Below are 16,591 nucleotides of genomic sequence, written 5' to 3'. Positions count from 1 at the left end.
TTCTATGGAGGGGAATAAACAGTTGATAATTGGAGCTGAGACCCTTCATCAGTACCAGCTGGCAGTATAAAAAGAGTAAGATTCATATCAATAAGTGTCCAAGATAAAAATGAAAATTGCTGTAAACACTTAGATCAGGGAGCATCCGTGGAAAGAGCAAGATAGTTAACATTTCAGGTTCAGGATCTCAATCCCAAAACATTAACAATGTTTTCAATAGGAACTGCCCCACCTGATGTGTTTCCCTCATATTCCAATACCAGCATTTACATTTCCACATGGAACATCTATTGTGCACAGGCGCAATGCATAATGTCTGGTAGTGTTAGGCCAAAAAAATTCATCTGCTAATATTAAACTACTGGAGGAGGTTTGACATGCAATGAGAGATCACCACATTTAAGTGAAAGAGGAAGAGGATTCATGAAATCTGCCTTACAATCAGCACCTTTCCCAAAACACTGAACACCTCCCTGTTAACTCCAGCAGATCATCACAAATCTCCTCCACTGTAGATTCTCTCATCATATCTCTCATGTTCACTCGTGTTGGTCACAACTGAATGATGGAGATCGCATGGGTCATCAAATGGCACACTCATGCCTCTAACTGTTCTTCCCTGAAATGCTTTTCATTCCAATATGTGCTTGTATGGAGATTTCAGTGACAGAGCTGGCAAAGACAGCAGTGGCTGAAGTATTGTGATGTGATAGCAGATGGATAACAATAAATGACTCTTCTGTGAATGTGCAAACTACAATTTGCATAAAGTTAACACAATCTTTGAAGAAAATGACAAACAAAGTGTTACAGGCAGACCCAAAGGCCATCTTGCAGCAAAATGAATCACCAAAAGTACACATGGTGCAGAATATTGATAGACAATAGATTGGCAAGAGCAATCTTCAACCTGGATATCTTACCAATACACTGCTTTGAATCTTGCAGAGTCCAAAATGCAAAGCCCAGGCACACTGGCTGTAAGTGCACTTTTCACTGTCATTCTCCAACAAACTTTCTTTCACAAATATTACTCAACAAAATGAAAAAGCATTCATTAATTGGTGAAGCTAAATCGACGTCAGGGACCCAACTTTTTTTTAATTATTCGTATGCTCCCAAGTATCAGACAAAAAAAATCATTGCCACATGGCACATTGATCTGACTTAAACATACTGTGCCGAATCAGGATGTTTCCAGATGATATAAAAAAAATGCCAGCTTTATTGATATTGAGGAAAATGTCATAGGCTACAGGAAGATGTGTACAGACTAGAGAAGTTATTTGTATTGAGAGGATTAATAAAGTGTATGACAAGTTCCTAAATGCAGCGAATTAAAGGGATCTTGGAATACACAGCAGATAGAAATAAAGAGGCTTGCAGGGATTACAGTGGATTCTAGTTAATTGGGCTACAGGCTAATTGGGACAGCCACTTATTTCGGACAGCTCAAAGAATAAAAACTAGTTGAGAAAATAGCTGGGATTCCCTTCATTTATTTGGACATCGCCACTTAATTGGGATAGAAAATCGATGCAGTACAGTTTCCAACTAGTATAGTCACTTGCACTGCGTGGTCATTAAGCACTACACCACGTTTAGAGCAGGCAGTTTTTAAATACAGTCAGATGCACGCATTTATGTTCAGAAATCAGTGAGTTTTGTCACTGATAGCTCTCGAGAAATAAGGATTAAGACTAAACTATTTTGCTCACAGCTGTTTCAAGCATTCCGGCTTGGAGACAACAGAAAAGTCTGAGTGAAAATGAAACTATTTCATTACTTTAACACTAGTGCAAGTACAGAGTATATTTACAAGGACGTTGTAGGACTGAAGAATTAGTCATTAGGATAGATTGCCTAGGGTGGAGTATTTTTAAAAAGAGAAAAAGGGCAAGGCACCTGGAAAGAATTAAATCCCAGCAAAACTGTAGAAAAAGCCCAAATGTTTTCCCAGCATCTTCTACTTTTAGTGGAATTAGAAATATTGTAATACTTCAAGCATGTCAAATAGCACTGTTCAAAGAAAGCTGTCTGTGGAGACGTCACTTCTCCCCGCTGTACAATAGGGAAAATACCAACTAGCATCCTACAGAAATGGAATGGATACAGAGAAGAATCAATGCAGTCTGTATTTTTAGAGCATGCTGGAGCATCACAGATATGATTTTTGTTGTAAGGTAGATCCAGGAAAAAAAGCAAACCATGGTGTCTTCTCAACCTTTGCTAACTTGACTTCTGATATGATTAAGTTTCTCCAGTAGTTTAATGCAAACCAAGATGCTTGCTCCTACAAATCTGCTGTTGCACAACCATATGACTTAGTATGACACAAGTGCTCCGATGGTGTTGATTGCATTATACATTGAATGGTGAGGAAAGCTACATACTTAACCTGATTGATGCCATTCAATCCGTTCATTGACTGGGTCCCCAAATCAGCCATTGTGGTTTGGTAGAGGATGGTTAGTTTACCAACATTAAGTACAAGGCTCGTTTTCTGGCATCCTTCACTTAAAGGGTCAATAGCTTGAAGCTCAGTCTCCAAAATGTGAGTATACACATTATTTCTGTACATCAGTTTGAGGACCGAAAAAGTAATCTTGATGCTGAATCAAAGATGATGCAGGTTAGAGTTACCCATTTACCTTGAAGATTAAAATACAGATTCTTCAAAACTAAAACTGTTTGAAATATTCTCTCAGTTTGAGGAAGAGTAATCGATTTAAAAATGTTAACCCTTTTCACTCTCCACAGAATGTTGCCTGTCCAGCCACCCCAGCTAGGAAGTGTAACATTGTGGTGAGAAAGATTAAGAGGGGAAAAACATAACATCTCATCCAACTGTTACAGGTTTCCCCCACTATCCGAAAGTAGAGTGTTCCGATGAAACGTTTCCCAAGCTGAAATGGCGTAGAGTGAAGCAATAGCCATTAATTTATATGGGAAAAATTTTTTGAGCGTTCCCAGACCCAATAAATAACCTACCAAATCATACAAAATAACACATAAAACCTAAGACTAACATATAGTAAAAGCAGGAATGACATGATAAATACACAGTCTATATAAAGTAGAAATAATGTATGTACAGTGTAGTTTCACTTAACAGAATTGGGAAGACAGCGAGCATACTGGAAGGTTCACGCATTTTTTCTATCATACAGTTCTTTGTAAGCACTCAAAACATCCTGCAAACCTGCCCTAAACCTACATGGCCTTTCAAAATTAAAGTCATACTTTTTTGCAATCATTGCAGCACTGTCAATCTTAGCGAAAATCTCACTCAAAGCTATGGCGTGTGTGCTGCCTCTATAATGGCTCGCTGCAAAACAAACGCTGAACGCTATTTTTGCTTTTCACCTTTTTTCATAAAAGCAAAAATGCTCTTCCGATTTCTTTTGGTTAGCGAAAACAGGTACTAATGTAGGTCTTTCATAAAAGCGAAGTGGCGTAAAGTGAACTTTCGAAAAGTGGGGGATACCTGTATATATTCTGTCACAATCCACCTTTGAAGTAAACCACTGAGTCCCCTTGGTAATTTACTGGGTAAAGAGAATCCTCATATACATGTTTTTTTGCATTAACTCAGCTTTAAGACAGCTTCAGGAGCTTCATGTTGCTGCAGATGGCAAGAAAGCAAAACAGTCTTCATGGCAGATTAATAAATTAAAGTTGCCCCATTTCATGTGTTACTTCTCTCATTTACTATATTGTCAACTTGCACCAACGTTAAGCAATTTTTAAATGCATGCGATAAGGAAGCAAAAGAAAGCAAGACAATGCAATGACTTCAGTAAGTCTCAAGACACTTTAGGCCAGAATATTGAGTTTAGGACTTATTGTCTTGAGCGTAGGAGAATGAGGGGAGATTTGATAGAGGTAAACAAAATTATGAGGGGTACAGATAGTGTATATGCAAGCAGGCTGAGGATGAGTGAGACTAGCACTAGAGATCATAGGTCAAGGGTGGAAGGTGAAATGCTTAAGGGGAACATGAGGGTGAACTTCTTCAGTGCGGTGAGAGTGTGGAACGAGCTGCTAGAGGAAGCAGTAGATGCAGCTTTGGTTTCAACGTTTAAGAGAAATTTCCACAGGGGTTTGGAGGGCTATGATCTGAGTGCAGGTAGATGGGACTACGCAAAGAATAGTTGATGGGCCAAAGGGCCTGTTTCTGTACTACTGTGTTCTATGATTCCACAATTTAGCAGAGAGTTGAATACTATAACCTGGAATACACTAATATGTAAAACATGACTTTAAAGCACATCTTTACATCTGAGGACATGCATTGGATCAGTAAACAATTTCAGGGTGTTTCAACTACCAGCCTTGTTGCCTTTTTCTTTTCTCAACGATCACAGTCCGAAAAATTTAACAACAAAAAGATGAATTGCAAAGGTAATCTATGCCAATACCCTTGAGATTCAGAAGGTTTGGAAATGTGGTCAGTTTTTTTTCCCCCTCTTTCAAATTTGTAGGGTTCTCAGCTTTCTGCTAAGCTTGAAATGCTAGTCCAATGCCAGTGGACAACAAATTCTTTTCTATACTGGTAGCAATCGGTGGCATAATGATACACCTAGTGGAGCTGCTTCCTCAAAGCTTCAGCAATCGAGGTTCAATTCTAATCGTGTCAAATACTGTTAGGGTGTACTAGTTACTGGTGTTTAGGAGACTGAGAGTTGATGGAAATATGAGAGAATAAAACAAGATCAGCAAGATTTGCAATGGGTGCATGATGGTCAGTGTGGACTTGGTGGCCCAAAAGGATAGTTTCTGTGCCGTGACACTGCAACATATCTAGGCAATGAGTGCTACCAAGCCTCCTGCACACACTCAGAACCCGAGTGCAACCTGAACATCTCCCAGAGACGTACCACCAAATCCAAAGAGGACTGAAGGGACCGATAGCTGGTGAATTACTGTCTCAGATGTGCAAACGGCCATCTAGAAGTAAACCCACCAGAAAGAATTGTGCTGGTAAATTAAACAGTTTCCAATCTGAAGCGGTCCCTGTAAAGCACATAATAAACTGAAGCATGTCAGGTATATAGTAAGAAACTTGTGACCATCTGTAGCGTACCTCAAAGCTTGGCTGACAATCCAGTGGAATACCATTCCAGACATCACACACCATATCATTTTCCAAAGCAGGGGGTCAATGTTTGTTCCTCAATCAACATTTCAAAAGCAGATTCTCCACTATGACCAGTCCAGTTATTACTGCAATTCCCAAGTTTAAATGGTGACTACACAAAAATACATTTTTCTAAGACTCTTTGGCAAATCCTGAAAAGGACATGAAAGGCATTTCATAAATGCTAGAATAATTTTAATATTCTGTTGAACTTTAGCAATTAGAAAAACCATCCTTTTAGTTTGTTTTAATCCAAGAAAGTTTTTGAAGGTAGTGTAGGGTTCAAAGTTCAGGACATAACAGCTGAAATTTGGTGGAACAAAGGCAGCAAGGAGTAACCATCCAAGGGATGAGGGACAGGGGATGAGAGAGAGCTACAGGAATTGATAATATACTGAAATTCATAAAAAAAGGTTTCTTTGCACCCGGTGTATATGACACTAAACTGAGTAATATGAATTTAAGACTATGAAATGAGGGTGGAACAAAGTCATGATTCAGGACTGGAAACAAATAACTTTGCAGTTGATTCAAGAGGTACAAGCAAAAGCTAGAGATGCTTATAAGTTTGGATCATGAGTTAGACAGACAGGCTAGAGGCGCGATAAAGTTCAGTAGGGTTCAGCAAAGACATTACATGGAAAATGGCTAATTTAGTGAACAATTTTTTCAAGTGTGTTTACCTCTGGGCGGACACTTGCATGTCCAAGGCAGTAGCTGAGCTTTCGGATAATGAAAGGCAGCCTTGGCAATGTTAGGAAGATTCTATGTTGGTTCTCAGTCACCCAATGCTACATGTTGCATTATCAGGAGTGAGGAAGAGTAAAGTGTCAGATGCTTCATTCATGAACAACGAGACATCAAATCAATGCTAATAACTATCCTTCACAGCATTTGTCTCACTGACATCAGGATCCTGAAACAAACATTCAACTCCATCACAGCAAGAGATCAGAACTGAAAACACTTTACACACCAAGTGTCATATCCTTACCAACTCACTGCATCCCTGGCCCACGATCTTTCAAAATAAAAGTAGTATCTAGCAATATACAAGTGCATTAAATAATTACTACTTTAAGGTACAGAGTCCACTACTTAATTAGAGTGCAGAACCTTTCAAGCCGCCAACCCACCAGCACCAGTTGCCCCACGTGGTTGAATGTGCAAATTCAGCACAGGAATCTTTCATCTACCCAAGAATGGAGAAGATACAAGTCATCTTTGAAGCTGAAGAACTACCTGAGGTATGAGAAACAGTCTTCAGGAACCATGAAATCCTTCATCTCTGCTCCCTTGCATCTGTATTAATTGGCCTTCAGCTATCTGGGATCTCTACAATCCAAATCTCTCAGCCTCTTTCTTCCTAAAAACTTGCCGATGATCAGACCATCAGTAAGCTAATATTTCTTGTGATAGCTTAGCTATTGATTGCTATCTGATGGGACTTTAATAAGGCACCTTGGGATGCTTTAATTAAACCTAGACAGATACACCATTACTTGTAACTGATCTTTTAATATCCAAATTGATATGTCACAACGGAACACGAACTCTGTGGAACACAATTGATGATGTGCAGAAAAATACTAATTTCACACGAACAGGATGGTACATCGATACAGCTGTTGCCTCACCTCCAGAGGCAAGATGCAATCCTGATCTTAGGTGCTGTGTTGAGTTTGCACTTTCTCCCCATGACTGTAGGTTTTCTCCAGCAGCTGCAGTTTCCTTCCACAACCTAAAGGTGTGAATAGCTAGTTTACTCGGCCACTGTAAATTTGCCTTTCACATGTACGTGAGAACATGTAGGTTAGTGATGACAGGAATGTGGGGGAAATAGAGAATACCATAGATTTCATGTAAAATGGGTGATTAATGGTCAATGCGGATTCAGTGGGCCAAAGGACCCAATTTCTATGTACTCTTACGTAAATGTGGTACATTAAGCAACCAACTGAGGCAATGTTTTGAAGGGCAGTGGATCTAAGCTGAGCATGCCTGTGTAGTTTTCAATGATACCTTCAGGATACCCACTCTTCACCAAAAAAAAATAATCAGGAAATGGCAGCTAGAATATCTGCGATATATACTGAGGAAAGAAAAGCTGAGATACTGAGGCGTGAAATCATCTTGCAGTGACAGGACAAATTGATGGAAGAAAAAGTCACAGCTGACAGATGACATTCATAAGTTACATCAAGAGACGGACAGGCAGAAGTTAATGGTCATAGTCATACTTTATTGATTCCGCGGGAAATTGGTTTTCGTTACAGTTGCACTGTAAATAATTAAATAGGAATAAAACCATAAATAATTATATAGTAATATGTAAATAAGTCCAGGACCAGCCAATTGGCTCAGGGCGTCTGACCCTCCAAGGGAGGAGTTGTAAAGTTTGATGGCCACAGGCAGGAATGACTTCCTATGACGCTCCATGTTGCATCTCAGTGGAATGAGTCTCTGGCTGAATGTACTCCTGTGTCCACCCAGTACATTATGTAGTGGATGGGAGACATTGTCCAAGATGGCATGCAACTTGGACATCATCCTCTTTTCAGACACCACCGTCAGAGTCCAGTTCCATCCCCACATCACTGGCCTTATGAATGAGTTTGCTGATTCTGTTGGTGTCTGCTACCCTCAGCCTGCTGCCCCAGCACACAACAGCAAACATGATAGCACTGGCCACCATACACTCGTAGAATATCCTCAGCATCGTCCAACAGATGTTGAAGGACCTCAGTCTCCTCAGGAAATAGAGACGATTCTGACCCTTCTTGTAGACAGCTTCAGTGTTCTTTGACCAGTCCAGTTTATTGTCAATTCGTATCCCCAGGTATTTGTAATCCTCCACCATGTCCACACTGACCCCCTGGATGGAAACAGAGGTCACCAGCAGCTCCAGAATAAGTCTGTTCAGGGTCTTCATGATGTGGGAGGTCAATGCCACTGGTCTGTAGTCACTGAGGCCGCTGGGGTGCGGCGTCTTCGGCACAGGGACAAGGCAGGACGTCTTCCACAGCACAGGAACCCTCCGGACCCTCAGGCTCAGGTTGAAGAGATGGCGACGTACTCCACACAGCTGAGGGGCACAGGCTTTGAGCACCCTGGTACTGACACCATCCGCAGCATATCAGAACTTTCCAGATTAAAAATACATTGAAGACCATGATCACCCACGTCTTACAACATGGCACATAACGAGTGAATGAATTTCTTTACAAATCAGGAACCACAATCTGGGTTTTAATCAAATACTGAGCCCCTGAGAGTCTTGCTGGGGTGGGAAGAGCCAAGATCTATGCTGACACTGCTATGTTCCACATGCATATCGAGTGCTGTTCAAAATCATTGGCTCAAGTTCTAGTCCAAAGAATTGAACACAATCTCAATATAGACCTGGATTTACCAACTTGGGGTCCACAGACCCCTCGGTTAATGGTACAGGTCCATGGCATAAAAGTTGGGAATCACTGGTATAGAATAAAGCTGGGTGATCTGTTATTCGAAGGAATATATACAGTATTCATCAACTATATTGATTTTATCCCAAATATGTTGAAATTCTGGTTATAATCTTGTAACTACCTGCAGAACTTCCTGTACCTCCTACATTACAATTGAGATTAAATTTGAAAAACACTCATTTAATCTTGGTGATGGCAAAGCTGCTAGGAATGAAAATGAGTTTAAAATTAGTTGGCATTTGGACACGTAATGATTAATAAAAGTCAGATTTATTAAAAGACATGATGCTTATCGAACAGTTCAAAATTTCCATGAAGTTCCATAATATGCCTGTATTCTTTCGAAAGGCACTTGAAATGCCTCATAGGCTAGGCAGCAAAAGTTGGAAGTCTGGAATAGAAGGCTAGTCTAGAATTGGAATATGGATACAAAATTAATACTGAGACAGGAAATCATTGTAACAAACAATTGTTTGTGTTGAAGATATGCAATGATGTTTCTTAAGAGTTGGCAATAGAATTACTGTTTTTGTTGATAAGTGACTTTTAGAGCTTCAGAATTTGAAGCTGGGTGACCTTGCTTGAAATTGTGGCAGTGTGAAGGTAATTTTAGGGAAAGGGCATGTAAACAGCCAAGAAGGATGAAGAGAAAAGGCCAACTAAATTAACAACAGCGCAAAGGTGATAGGAATGGCAACAAAAAAAATGTAACAGCAGGACACGAAGACCTGGTGTATATGAATGCAAATCTCAGATGGCAGTATGTGTAGGAAAAACACTGATGGGATCTTACCCTTTTGTGCAGGCAGAGTTAAATATGCAAGAGGTTATGGTGTACTTGTATAAAATAATGAGTTAAATGACTCAAGTCACTGCACTTTAGATACAAAGGTCCCAATTGGTAAAATGGAGCTGTAACTGCATTAACAGTGGGGAGAGACTGGAATTTTATTCTTTGGATCAGAGAAGGCAGAAAAAGTTAGAAAATTGTAAACTTTGCCAGCTCTATCTTAGGCTATAGCATCCCCAGCAAATTGGATACCTTCAAAAAGGCCATGTCTCAAAAGGTAGCATCCATCATTTAGAACCCCCATCACCCAGGATACGCCTACTACTCATTGCTAGGAGAGGTGGTACAGGAACCTGAAGACAACACCTTCCCCTCCACAAGACAATTAACCCATGAACACTATCTCAGCAATATTCTCTTTTTTGCACTACTTATTTAATTAGTATACTCATTGGAATTTATAGTTTTTATTATTGTATTGCAATATACTATTGCCACAAATTTCATAACATATGCCAGTGATATTAAACCCAATTCTGAATATTCAAATTTTGAGGGATTAAAGTGCAAAAACAATTGTCTTTAGTTGAAGAGCTAGATGACATTTTTAATTAGCAAAACAACAAGAATCTCAACAAGGTAAATCTTTTCGTGTGCAGGAAGTTTGGATGATCCTAGATTGCATTGCTAAAAATGGGCAGGAGGAAATTAAACGGTCATTTTCAGAATGATCCATCCCTATTCACAGTATCATTGTAAAAAGTCCCTAGGATCCACATGAGAAGCTACTTCTACATTAAGCTAGGAGTTGCACCAACACTGCTGTTTATTCACAGCACTTCTATGTTGGAGAACTTGTTAAAGTTTTAGATTCATACACAAAGGAAATCATTAGGGAGTTGAAGAAAGAGCTGGGAATGAGACCGAATAGATTGCTCAGAACCAGCACTGGCTTGATGAGGTCAACTACTCCGTCTACAAATTGTTTCGGGGCATTCCAAAACCATGAAAGGTGTCTTCTACTGATCCTAAAAGTGATAATTTATTCAGGTAGCAAGCCAGTACTTTACTGGGACTCTCCAAAACAAGTTGCACAGGCAACAACCTTAATGCAGCTGGAGTACTTACAGTAGGCTTGGGTTTACAGATAGAAAAAATAGTGCAGACAATAAGGCACAAGGTAGACAATGAGGTCGAAAGTCCACCTTATTGTACTTGAGGTCCATTCAGCAATTCAGTAACAGCAAGACAGAAGCTGTCCTGGAGTCCTCCAGTGCATGCTCTCAAACTTTTGCATCTTCAGCCTGATGGGAGGGCAAATAGGATATCTGGCGTGGGAGGGGTGTTTGATTATACTGATAACCTCAAGCAGTAATGAGTGCTTCTTTGGTTTTAAACCTTACTTGAAAGAGAATTTTCTCCATACTACACAAGAGTTATTGTATGCCATTTCCATTTCAGAGTTTGACCTAGAGATCATGCTAGCTTTTCTATAAGCCATACTTGTATTTGTCACATGCACAAATATAGGTGTGCACAGATGCAATGAAAAAACTTAACTGTAACAGCATCACAAGTACACAGCAGAGGGACAACATGCACAAGGAAGCAAATTAACATTAATGTTGGCACTCTCAATTTTTCCAAAGGAACAGCTGCAACTCAGACTTGCTCATCAAATCTGAGGGAGGCAAGAACAGAGCTTTCCATTTCTCCCTCTCAAGTCACTGGATCATAATTAACTCCATCCTCGCCCCAGATATCAGATGTGTAAACAGATGGCTCCAGATACACGACAAAGGGGAAACAAGCAGAGTCCAGAAGCAAAGCCAGGTTTCCAGAAGTAAATGGAATCTGTCCAACTTCTGGTGACTGCATTCCAGAAAGTCACATGAGCCTCACCACTCAACATATGCAAATGTAGCTAATCACTCTACGTGCTCCAGTACACAAGAGAATGAACCTCAATCGCAAGATTAAAAGGTTTTCTATCACTGTCCTGAATGATAAAGCATGGACCATTTCTCACCTTGTCAAAGGCAGACATTAATGATGACATTCACCATAATCTTCAAGGTACTAGCTGAATCTTTGGTCAAATAAGATTAAATCTTTGAAGATCAACTTTGGACCCGGCACAGAACTCTTGACAACTAGGCAGTACTGTTCATGCTTTCTTATGCACTTCTGAGTCATGGATTATTTATGTCAGGCAGTTTGAGGTGTTGGAAAGATATTACCACAGCTTCCACAAAAATCCTCCAGGAGTAAGCAGAAGGAAAAGCAACCAACATCGGTGACTGCTCCCAGACCACTAAGTTCGTAGTTATGCTCAGTTCCATTAGGAAGGCCATATTGTTTGTACGCAAAAATTCCAAAATGTGTCTCCACCACCTCTCAAGAACTCTTTGCCCATTACTGTTCAAAATGGAAATGGTGAATTCAGGACATTGTGAGTGCTAGGAACACGTGCATTGGAGCACAAGGAAGCCCTACATACATAAATGAAAGAAAGCTCAGCTACCACCCATTCGGAGATTGTCTGCCCCACCTGTAGAAGAGTCTGCAGTTCCATGTTACCTCATTAGCTATAGAATCAAAGTCTCTTTGGATCCTAACACACCGATATCCTGCAAGCAGGAAATGCAGAGATCTGCAAATGGGTTTTGTTTCCTAGGATGCCTGCAGACACCATTAGAGATCTTGACATCCAATATCTACGGATTGCAGGTGGAGCCAATATATGGTGATCCTCAACAATAGTGTAGACCATGCCACAATGGTCCCATAAAGAGGCTTTAAGGTAGAGTACCACAAGGAACTACAAAGTGAAAAAATTGCTAACATTACACAAGTACATATTAAACAAGATTCTGCAGACACTGCAAATCCAAAGCAACATACAAAAAGTTGCAGGAACTCACCAATTCACTATGAAGTGGAACAGTCAACATTTCCGGCTGAACCCCGTCAGTCCTAATGATGCTTAACCTGCTGAGTTATTCCAGCATTGTGCATTGCAAAGGAAATAGTACGACTGATTACCTAAGAGCATTTTAAAATTAAATAAAAGGAGGTGGCACCCAAGGCAAGTCACATTATCTTTTGTTGTGGCGGGGCGGCATTAATGCAACACACCAACAACCCCTATACATTCGAAATTGAAATAGGATCACTTATCCCTATCAAAGGATGAAAACTGTATACGTTTGCTTATGATTCAATTCTTTTGGCTGGAGTCACACTCAGCCAGCCTGATCATAAATTCCATGCCCACATGTGACTTTGGTCTTACCAGTAATGATCCACACAGCTGACTCTGTCAATTAAGAAACCCCAGATCAGCTTTCACCTGATCCTCAGTGGTGCAAACACTGAAATTACATACTGCATGCAGTTTAAATCCAGAGTTGGCCAGGTGGAATCAGGAAAGAATCCCAATATGCTGCTTTCGGGCTATTATTCAGCAGCAAGCCATTGCCAAGTTTACACTCCAGCCATGTTAGGATGCACTGCTATCCACAGAGCTAGATCCAAAAGCACAGACAGGGTGAGGAGAGAATAAAGTATTACTTTGTCATTAAAGAATGAATTACAGAAATAGGTACAAGTGCACAGATATATTAAGAGCAAGTACACATATATTCCCTATATTCCAATCAATGACAACAATTATTTGAAAATCCAAATGTGGCCAATTCAAATTTCCAATGAGCAACTTAGAATATTAGGCACCATTATTGGGTATGTGATATCCATAATTAGGATTGTATCCATGCAAACACTGGAGGCTTGTTTAAAAATGATTCACTGAAGACCAGACCGCACAAATTTTTAATGATTAATGTAAAAACTTTGCTCTTAGTCAACAATTGGTGACAGGTACAACTTACATACAATTATTTATGCATAAATATTACTTCAAGCTACATATTATACCTTTGGTCAAACAGATTTCTAATGAACAATATTCTGTTTAGGTAGCCCAAACTTTATGACTATTTGGACTTAACTAGCAATTCCCAGGCTAGTCTATCTGGCCAAGCATTCACTAGAGGAGATGGCAACAAAGCTTAACTTTTATTAACTCAGCACTATGCTTTCTGCCAAGTTCCTCCTTCAGAAATGACTTTATTGTTTATGCCATGTCCCAACTCTTCTCCTGGACTTGGGAAATGTGTAGCCAAAGTGCACAATTACGTTCATCTGGCCAATTCCTTAATCACACTAAACAATTATATCTTTGCTCAACCCACTAAAGGATACAGGGCAAAGATGGGTGAATGGGAGCCAAACTGTGGATTATCCATTACTACAGTAAAACTTCAGGAATGCAGCACACATATTACCACTCCAATTAACACCAATTTTCCTTGAAAAAAAGATGTTACCTAATCAAATTTCAGCTGAGCTAGTAAGGGAAGCATGGAAAAAAGAGGCATGTTTCAAGAGGGAAGCCAACAGGTCCAGATGAGTTAAAGTGAATGAGAACTGGGGCCGCTGGCAAGTGGAAAGTACAAATATCAGCTCGGATCTCCCAAAGGTCAAATAGTGGATTACTGGAGTTCCAATGTAATTAAAAAGCTTGTACAGCTAAACGGCTTCTTAAAAAAACTGTTGTCAAGAACCGCAGCTCCATTCAAGGCTGTAGAGATCAGTTTCTATATAACCATAGTGTTGTTGTATTCAGGAAAATCCTAACAACCTGCAACAGGTTGAGCATCGCTTTCCAAAATTCCAAAATCCAAAAGCTTCCAAAATCCAAGTGTTTTTTGTGTGTTGACATGACATCACAAGATGCTGAGAAGGTTCTCAGGCAATGCTCAGGTCTCTGCACACCACAGACAGTTCTGAGAAGTGACCTTGCAAACGTAGTGAAGAACACTGCTTTAAACAACAAATGAAGATCTAGATCATGTACTGTCAGCATCAGAGAGTCACAACGGTATGCTGATCCTGAAACAGAGATCTATCATGATGAATTGAAAATTGTAGGTAATTATGAATATTCAGCAGGCTGATTGCAGAAATTTAAAAGACACAGCATTAAATTTTTAAAGCAGGGATTACCAATCCACAGACCCTTCAATTAATAGGAGTAAATGGTAGGGGTCCATGGCATCAAAAAAAAGGTGGGAATTCTTGATTTAAAGTGTCAAAATAAAAAGCAAAATACAAATTCAGTGTACTGTAACCTTTTAATCAAAACACAGCATTGTAGGTGGAGACTGCAAGCCTGTTGTTGTTTGCTGTTCAACAGCTGATTCAGGTGTTCTCTCAATGCTACTGTGCTGCTTTTGTTACCCTGTACACAGATGTTCATGCAAGTAGTTTTAAGGTAAGTAGTTCAAGGTAAATTTATCGACATACATATATGTCACCATATACGTCACCATATACAACACTGAGGTTCATTTTCTTGTAGGTATAATCATTAAATCCATATTAGAATAATAACCATAATAGAATCAATGAAAAACCACACCAACTTGGGTGTTAAACCAGTGTGCAAAATACACAAACTGCAAATACGAGGAGAAATAAATAACAAATAAACAACAAAATAAGAATACAAGATGAAGAGTCCTTGAAAGTGAGTCCATGGGTTGTGGGAACATTTCAATGATGGGAAAGCTGAAGTTATCCCTTTGGTTCAAGAGCCTGTTGGTTGAGGGGTATTAACTATTCCAGAACCTGGTGGTGCAAGTCCTGAAGCTTCTGTACCATCTTCCTGATGGCAGTAGCAAGAAAAGAGCAAGTCTAGAGTGGTAGGGGTCCCTGATGATGGATGCTACGTTACCCTTGATGGACTGGGCCATATGCACTATTTTTCATAGGATTTTTCCATTCAAAGGCTTTGGTGTTTCCATACCAGGCTTTCTGCAGCCAGTCAATATGCTCTCCACCATACATCTATAGAAGTTTGTCAAATGCTTAGATCTCATGCTGAATCCAAAATACTTCCAGCCTCAAGCATTTTGGATATGGGTACTCAACCTGTATAACATGCGGCTTCCAAGGACAGTGTAAAGCTCAACACGGGAGAACATGTACAAGCTACTTGCACAAGAGCAATCTATATTCAGTTAGCAAATCCAATCAAGGCATCTGGGACTGCAAAAAAAAATCTCATTAATGGTAGAATTTCTCAATTTAACCAGACATGCCAAGGTTCCTCAGCTCTCCCGCAATTCAGATTTTTAAGTTTAAAATCTGCAAATACAACAGTATATTCACATGTCATTCATAATACAAGATACAGGTTTCCACCGCTATCTGAAGGTACAGCGTTCCTATGAAACGGTTTGTAACCCAGAATATCGTAAAGTGAATAAGCAATTACCATTAATATGGGAAAAATTTGAGCGTTCCCAGACCCAAAAAATAACTACAAAATCATGCCAAATAACACATAAAACCTAAAATAATAGTAACATATTGTAAAAACAGGAGTGATATGATAGATACACAGCCTATATAAAGTAGAAATACTTTTCTGCAGCACTGTCTAGCGCAGCGAAAATCTTGCAGAAGCGCTCTCGGCAGAAACACTCTCTCCAGTAACTTTTAAGCTATGAGGCTGCCAAATCATACCAAATAACACATAAAAATACACAACCTATATAAAGTAGAAATAATGTATGTACAGTGTAGTTTCGCTTACCGGAATCGGGAGGGCTCAAATAAATTGCAGTTTCGTCATAGTTAAACACTTACTTATACGGATAACCACCTGACGCAATTGGCAATCGCCTCTGATCTGGGCCGACATTTACGTGCTGGGCGGCACCTAATTAATTAGCTTGTTTATTTTGGCTTTTTTCTTAAAGATGTGCTGGGTGAGTTCCGACTACCGCTGCACCCTTCGCGGCAATGTATTGGTCCGCAGCCCGGAGGTGGGGGACAACTGCTTAAACTATGAAGCTGCCCTCGCCTCAGAAACTGATCAAACCACCCATGACTAGCTTTAAATTCCACTTTCGCAACACTTTCATCACCATCGTCCAGTGCTTTCTGTTTCAACTTATTAAAAAGACTGACTGATTTCTCCTTAAGTGTAAGGAAACTTAACGGAACACCATGCTTTGTACATCCATCAATCCACTCAAGCAATAGACCTTCCATTTTATCCATTATTGGATGCCGACTAAGAGAGACCACTTTGCTACGAGCAGAACCAACAGTAACATC

At 39.9% G+C, this 16,591-nt stretch overlaps 1 protein-coding gene across 3 annotated transcripts in view; it reads right to left on the bottom strand.

Moving 5' to 3' along the window:
* Positions 1-16,591, bottom strand: part of dag1 (dystroglycan 1) — a 142,090-nt gene that overhangs the window by 101,422 nt on the left and 24,077 nt on the right. The window lies entirely within an intron of this gene.

The sequence above is a fragment of the Mobula birostris genome, chromosome 16 (genome assembly GCF_030028105.1).
Source record: "Mobula birostris isolate sMobBir1 chromosome 16, sMobBir1.hap1, whole genome shotgun sequence".
Lineage (NCBI taxonomy): Eukaryota > Metazoa > Chordata > Chondrichthyes > Myliobatiformes > Myliobatidae > Mobula > Mobula birostris.
Note: the sequence above shows the minus strand (reverse complement) of the source record. Positions and strands in the feature narration are given on the sequence as shown.